Source organism: Microcebus murinus, chromosome 1 (assembly GCF_040939455.1).
Source record: "Microcebus murinus isolate Inina chromosome 1, M.murinus_Inina_mat1.0, whole genome shotgun sequence".
NCBI lineage: Eukaryota > Metazoa > Chordata > Mammalia > Primates > Cheirogaleidae > Microcebus > Microcebus murinus.
This window is the reverse complement of record NC_134104.1, coordinates 151,918,965-151,926,377: the sequence shown is the minus strand read 5'-3', so window position 1 is coordinate 151,926,377 and position 7,413 is coordinate 151,918,965. Positions and strand designations below refer to the sequence as shown.

The window sequence follows — 7,413 nt, the reverse complement described above, 5'->3', positions numbered from 1 at the left end:
GTCCAATTTCATTCTTTTGCATATGGATATCCAGTTATCTGCACCATTTATTGAAAAGTCTCTTCCTTGTCAAAGATCAACTGACCATAAATGTAAAGGTTTATTTTTGGACTCACAATTCTATACCATTGATCTATGTGTAGATTCTTATGCCAGCATGATTAGTGTAGTTTTTAGATTGGGAAATTTGAGTCCTCATACTTTGTTCTTTTTTCCAAGATTGTTTTAGCTATTCTGGGTCCCTAGCATTTTCATATGAATTACAGGATCAACTTGTCAATTTCTGAAAATAAGTCAGCTATGATTTTAGTAGGGATTGCATTGGATTTATAATCAATTTGAGAAGTATTGCCACCTTAACAGTATTAAGTCTTCCATTTTATTCTTTTTGATCCTAAAGTAAATGAAATTGTGTTCTTTATTTCATATGTAGTCTGCCCATTGCTACTGTATAGAAATAAAATTCATTTTTTGTACACTATTGTGTTCTATAACCTTGTTGAACTCATTTATTCATTCTAATTGTTTTAGTGGATTCCTTTTCTATATATTATATATATATGTATATATATGAACTATATATCTGTCATGTCATCTGCAAACAAAGATAATTTTACTTCTTTCTTTCCAATCTAGATGCCTTTTATTTTACTTTATTGCCTAATTTCCTAGAACTTTCAGGACAATGTTAAATAAAACTGGTAAGTGGTAAGAGTAGCATCCTTTTCTTGTTCCTGATCTTGGAAAGAGAGCATACAGGTTTCCACCACTAAGTATGATGCTAGCTATAGGTTTTGCATAGATGCCCTAAATCAGGAGAAAAATAAATGAATTTTAAGATTCCGCTGTCAAGGCTTTAACGGTATGTCCAGGGAAGCCTTGTTTGAGGCCTGAGCCTTGCCATGAAATGATATACAGCACAGAACCCCTAATGGCTGACTTCTAGGAAAAATGCCAATTACAAAAATGAAACTTCACTTAACTGACCAAGATGCTCGTGAGAAAAATGACAAATTCAAGATGCTCCAGATATGAAAAGATGCTCAACACCAGTAATCATTAGGGAAATGCAAGTCAAAACCATAATGAGATACCACTTATACCTACTAGGATAGGTATAATTTTTAAAAATGGAAAATAAATTTTGTGAAGAATATGGAGAAACTGGAACCCTTGTACATTGCTGGTGAGAATGTAAAATGGTACAGTTGCTGTGGAAAACAGTTTGGAGGTTCCTCAAAAAGTTAAGCACAGAACTACCATATGACCTAGGAATTCTACTCCTGGGTATATACTCATAAAAATTGAAAGCAGGGACTCAAACAGATACCTGTATGCCACTGTTCATTGTAGCATTATGTACAATTGTACTAAAATAGCCAAAAGGCAGAAATAATCTAAGAGTCCATCAATAGACAGATAAATTGATAAACAAAAGGTGGTATATACAATGTAATATTATTGCCATAAAAAGGAAAGGGGTTCTGATACATGCTATAACATGAATAAGCCTAAAAAACATTATGCTAAGTGAAATAAGCCAAGTACAAAAGGAAAAATAAATGTATGATTCTACTTACATAAAACATCTAGAATAGGCAACTTCATAGAGACAGAAAGCAGAGTAGAAACTACCAGAGGCTGGAAGGAGAGGGGAAGGGGAGTCATTGCTTAATGAGTACAGAATATATGTTTGGAGTGATAGAAACGTTTAGGAAATTGATAGTGGTGGTTGCACAACACTGTGAATATAATTGTCACAAATTGTACACTTAAAGTGGTTAAAGTGGCAAATTTTGTTATGTATATTTCGCCACACTAAAAAAATATTTTTATAAAGAAGCTTAAAGGGGTTCCATAGCATAATGGTGAGCACTCTGGACTCTGAATTCATAAAAAGAAGCTCCACAGCTATTTCCATGCCTATATTTTTACCATCTTTATAATCACAGCAATGTTTTGGTGTTCTTTTCCAGGGAAAACCCTGTGACCTTAGTCATGGCCCTGTGTATATAGCAGAAGATCCTCTTGTTAGGTACTGTGCCTACTCATTTACCTACAAGCCAAGAGCTTTACACAGTCCTTATGCTTTATGGATATGTCACCGAAGTGATGTAGGTAACTGTGTTCTGCCTCTGTTCTTGAAAGTACTGATGCTGGAAATACACCTGAGTCAAGCAGGGTTCTTACTTGCAAACCACAAACACCAATTCTGATTTACTTGGGCAAAGAAAGGGTTGGTTAAAAGGCTTATAAGGCAGCTGAGGTATGCTCTAAAAGGTCTAAGGAACCAGGCTTAGCAGTCATGCAGCAAGAAGAAATGTCCAAAATCACACTAGAGCTGGTTCAGCAAGGATTCCAGGGCCATCGCAGTTGGGCACAGACATAACATCACCGGCACAGCACTGCTGCAGCCACCCTCCGCAGAGTGGATTCTACACAGTACCTGTGTCTTGGGGTCACTAACTTCCAGTTCAAAGTTTAGGGTAGAAGGTTCTTACTGGCTCAATATGAATCATGCTTCCATGTCCATGCCCCAGAAGCAAGGAAGGCTGGGAAGGGAGTATCTGCATTGTCAGCTTCTATAATGGGAGGGAGCTTCCGCCACATAAGGTGGAATTCTCTGAATACTGGAATTCTCTGAATTTCACCACATGAAGTGAGATTCTCTGAAAACCAGAAAGTGGATTAGGTGCTCAGTGATCAAATAGAATGACTCATGTGCACTGTACCATATCTTCAAGCAAACCAATGTGCAAAATGGGCAATTTAAGCTAAGTATGCCTGAAAAGGGGGAAGCAGCACAACCCCAAATATCAAGTAAGCAAGAGCTCAGTCCTTTGGAGTAGCCACAAGAAGCCGAGTATTGTTAAAGTATGGAGAAGAGAGCAGTGGGGAGGAGCTGCATGATTTCACAAATGGCCTGCAAAGCCACACTAAAATCTGGACTTTAATCCTGAAAATGGTGGAGAAGCAGGCGAGGCTTCTAAGGAGAGAATAAGATGAGGTTTGTATTTCAGAATAACCTTAGCTGCAGAACGGATTAGAGAGCATCCAGACTGGGGAGCCTAAATGCCAGTTAAGAACATGCTGTAGCAATTCAAGCATGAAATGCTGAGGGCCTGATCTAAGACTATACACCAGCCATTGAGTGGAGAGGAACTGGGTGAGGCGAAACAGCTGCCTGGATGGTAGCTGTCTGAATATGGGGCGTGAGGATAACCCCAAGTTACGGTTAAGATCAGGTGGATGGTGATAGATGAACTCATCTTTGGGTTGCTGAGTTTGAGATCACTGGGTAACATTCAAGTGGAAACAACCTGGGTAAATAGATACACAAGCAAACGCACAATAGGAGGTATTACAAGTAAACTTGAAGCAAGCCATGGAGTAGACAAGCTCACCCAGGGGCTACAGTAGATACTATGGTGTAGATGAGCTCGCCCAGGGCTACAACGGAAGCCATGGTGTAGACGAGCTCACCCAGGGAGTAAATGAAGGAGAGAAGAGGACTGGGAAGGAATCCGAAGAAGTAGTAGCCCAGAAATAAGCTCAGGAACAAGATCAAGAAGGAACATCCAAAGAGGTAGGAAGAAAACTGGAAAACAAACCTCTCATAGCAGCCAAAGAATAAATTTCCAGAATGAATTGAGTCACTCACTTCAAACAACCACGTTCATGTTTATTTATCCTCCCATTTATAAACCAGGATCATGTTTATTTATCCTCCCATGCTTTTGTTCCAGCACTGCTCACACAAAGATAAAATTTAAAGTTTCTATAATGGCTGTGTGAAAATGTCTCTGATTAAGAGTACGTTTTCTACCCACATTTGACGACCTGGGTTTCTAAAGGAAAAAATCCAAAGAAAATTTTAGGGAACAGTTTTGTTAAGTTTCTAATTCAGTACTCTTTAGCTCCCTCAACCCCACCCATGTGGACTCTGAGACCTGACTATAAAGTGATGACTGCCGCAGTCCACGGCACTTACCTGGCCTGGCCCTAGAGACCAGGAAGGTTTTCCCAAGATGATTCCCTCCTTCTCCAAGTGCCCTGTGTGCAGTGCAGATGGGTGGGGGAAAACAGAGAGGGAGAGGGAAAGGGAACATGAATTCCCTCATGTGGGCGATCCATAGACACAGATCATCCAATCATCCACTGGGCTCCTCCTGCCTATTTCACAGGTACTTTAGACTCTGCAGCACCACACTTCTAATTACTCAAGCTAGAAACCTACAGTCACTCATGATTTCCCTTTCCCTTAACACACAGCATATTCAACACCTCACTGAGAACTCTGATACTGCTTCCAACACGTGCCTCTCCAGAGGCGCCTCTGCTGGCCCTGGCTCAACCTACCAGGATCCCTAGCACCACCGCAGCTACTATCCTGACACCCCTAAAACATCCTCCATGCTGAGTTTGAGTGACAACTATCCCCTATGCTGAGGGAGACAGGGGTCATTTTGGTTTTTCAAACTGCAAATGTGATAACGTCACCACCACAGCCACACTGCTATCCCTTGCCCCTCCCTGACCAATGACTGCCTAAGGCTCGTAAGTGAAGAAAAAGTACCCTAAATGTGGCCTATGCAGCCAGGTCCTGCCAGTCGTGTTCTCTCCAGCCCCACACCACATTCTTCCCGAAGCAGGTGTAACCTCCTCTCTGCCCAAAGCACCCCCTCCACAGTCCCTCATCCCCATCTCTCACTTCAGGCTCCGTGCTAGTGGCCACCTCTCAAAAACACCTTCTCTCAGACTCTTTGCAAGGTCATGTTACCCTACTCTATACCCGTCATTTTACATTTATCTGTGTGACTATTTGGTGCTTTATGTCCACACTAGATGAAGCTCCAAAGCCGAGGACCAAGCCTGCTGCTGCTCAGCCACAACACAAGGCGTGGTGAGCACACAAATATCTGCTGGGTGAGCGCCCCCCAGGAGACACAGTCATCTCCCTGGTCAGAGGCCAGCGAACTTCCCTTTCCTATCACCACAAAGCACTTTTACCACGCTTGGGAAGTAACGTAAAGGAAACAGAGTTATTAAGTAGGAAAAGATGTCTTTTCTCTCTTCTCTCTTCTTTTCAAGTTCCCCAAATAAACTTGTAAGTGGTGGTAGGAGACGGGAGCTGATGCAGTTAGGAAGAGCAGAGATCCCATTTTAAAATTTGCTCCTCTCCACTGGAAGTTTTTCCTATTCTGTTTTAAATATCAAAATGCCAGCAATTTATGAGAAATCTAATCAAAGTTGGTCACTTTGATCCTTAGGTTTTCTGGAAATCATTCCTTCCAAATCCAAGGATCTGCTGCCACTGTAATGTATCATCTCTCCACTTTGGATCTATTTATGTAGCCTGCTTTGTAACAGTTATCACTTCTATCTTCAAATGACAACATTTAATATTCTCCAGCACATTCATATAACATACTTAGAAAGTATTAAGTAAAAAACTCATTAAAATCAGCACACTTAGAGAAATAAAACCAATTGAATGATGAAAATGATGAAGCCTTAAAAGAAACTGCGAACTTATCTCTTTAGTCAGGGATATGACTAACATATGGATTGTAAAATTACCTTTCCCATTTTAGATGCACTTTCAGAATTAACAACATATTATTAATTGTCCTGTTCAGTCACCAAACCTTTAAATATCTTCATATTTAATTAATCTCTCTAATTAACCACCATTTTGACAATTTCTTCTCTGGATTTAGAGATGTAATATTTATGATTATTTTTGTAATGCTAGAAACAGTACATCTGTGAAGTATCACAGCTCACCACCAGCCATCTAGAAGCGTCAGCATGCCCATCAACACAGCAATATGAAATGATTAACTAACGAGTCAGAGAAAAAATTCCTAAAAAAGCACCACAGTTGGGAAACAATTTCAACATCCTGGGATGACTGAACAAAAATAAATTGAGAGAAAGTACTGTATAATTTATACAAAAGTTAGAGACAGGCAAAACGAAATGGCAATAGAGGTCAGGAAACTGGTTACTTCGGGTTGCTGGTAACTGAAAAGGGCAGGAAGGGGCTTCTGATAAAATGTCCTATGTCTCACAAATGGGTTCACTTCCTTAAACTTCACAATGAGTCTGACACTCATAACCAATATCTATAAGTATGTTACATTTTAATAAAAGTTCCTTAAAATATTTTGAACATTTACTTAAAATATCCTATAAATATTACAGAATATATCATCTATATTCTTATTCCAGTCCTACATTAAATAGGAAGTAATAGAGGTGCCCTAAATTTTCTTATGGCCTAAAATAATATTGAATTTACTGTTGGACTTCAACAACAGAAAAACATTATATGTTTATAAAATATATACATGTATATGCATACATATGGCACATACAATGGACATAATACACATACACCATGCTGCTTTTTAATGTCTTGAGGCAAAGTTACACAAGATTTAAATCACATATTTATAACTATGAGTACATGTGGTGCTTGTTTTTCCATTCTTGTGATACTTCACTTAGAAGAATGGGTTTCAGCTCCATCCAGGCTAACACAAGAAGTATTAGTTGATCATTTTATACTCTATGGTATACATATACCACATTTTATTAATTCACTCATGTATTAACGGGCACTTGGGTTGTTTCCACATCTTTGCAATTGTGAATTGTGCTACTACAAACATTTGAGTGCAGATGTCAGCCAGGTGTGGTGACTCATGCCTGTAATCCTAGCACTCTGGGAGGCCAAGGCAGGAGGATCGTTTGAGGTCAGGAGTTCAAGACCAGCCTGAGCAAGAACGAGATCCCATCTCTACTAAAAATAGGAAGAAATTAATTGGCCAGCTAAAAACATATAGAAAAATTATCTGGGCATGGTGGCGCATGCCTGTAGTGCCAGCTACTCAGGAGGCTGAGGCAGAAGGATTGCTTAAGCCCAGGAGTCTGATGTTGCTGTGAGCTAGGCTGACACCATGGCACTCTAGCCTGGGCAACAAAGCAAGACTCTGTCTCAAAAAAAAAAAAAAAAGAAAAGAAAAGAAAGAAAGAAAGAAAAAAAAATTTGAGTGCAGATGTCTTTTTTATAGAACATCTTTTTATTTTTTCCTTTGGGTAAATACCCAGTAGTGAGATTGCTGGATCAAATGGTAGTTCTACTTCTATTTCTTTGAGGTATCTCCATATTACTTTCCATGGAGATTATATTAATTTGCACTCCCACCAGCAGTATATGAGTGTTCCTGTCTCTCTACATCCACACCAACATTTGTTTTGGGACTTTTTGATAAAAGCCATTCTCACTGGAGTTAAGTGATATCACCTTGTGCTTTTGATTTGTATATCCGTGATGATTAGAGATGTTGAGCATTTTTTCATATGTCTGTTGGCCATCAGTCTTCTTTTGAAAAGTTTCTGTTCATA

General features: G+C 39.4%; 1 protein-coding gene across 5 annotated transcripts in view; it reads right to left on the bottom strand.

Annotated features, from left to right (window-relative positions):
- ANO10 (anoctamin 10) overlaps positions 1 to 7,413 on the bottom strand; it is a 208,201-nt gene that overhangs the window by 112,942 nt on the left and 87,846 nt on the right. The window lies entirely within an intron of this gene.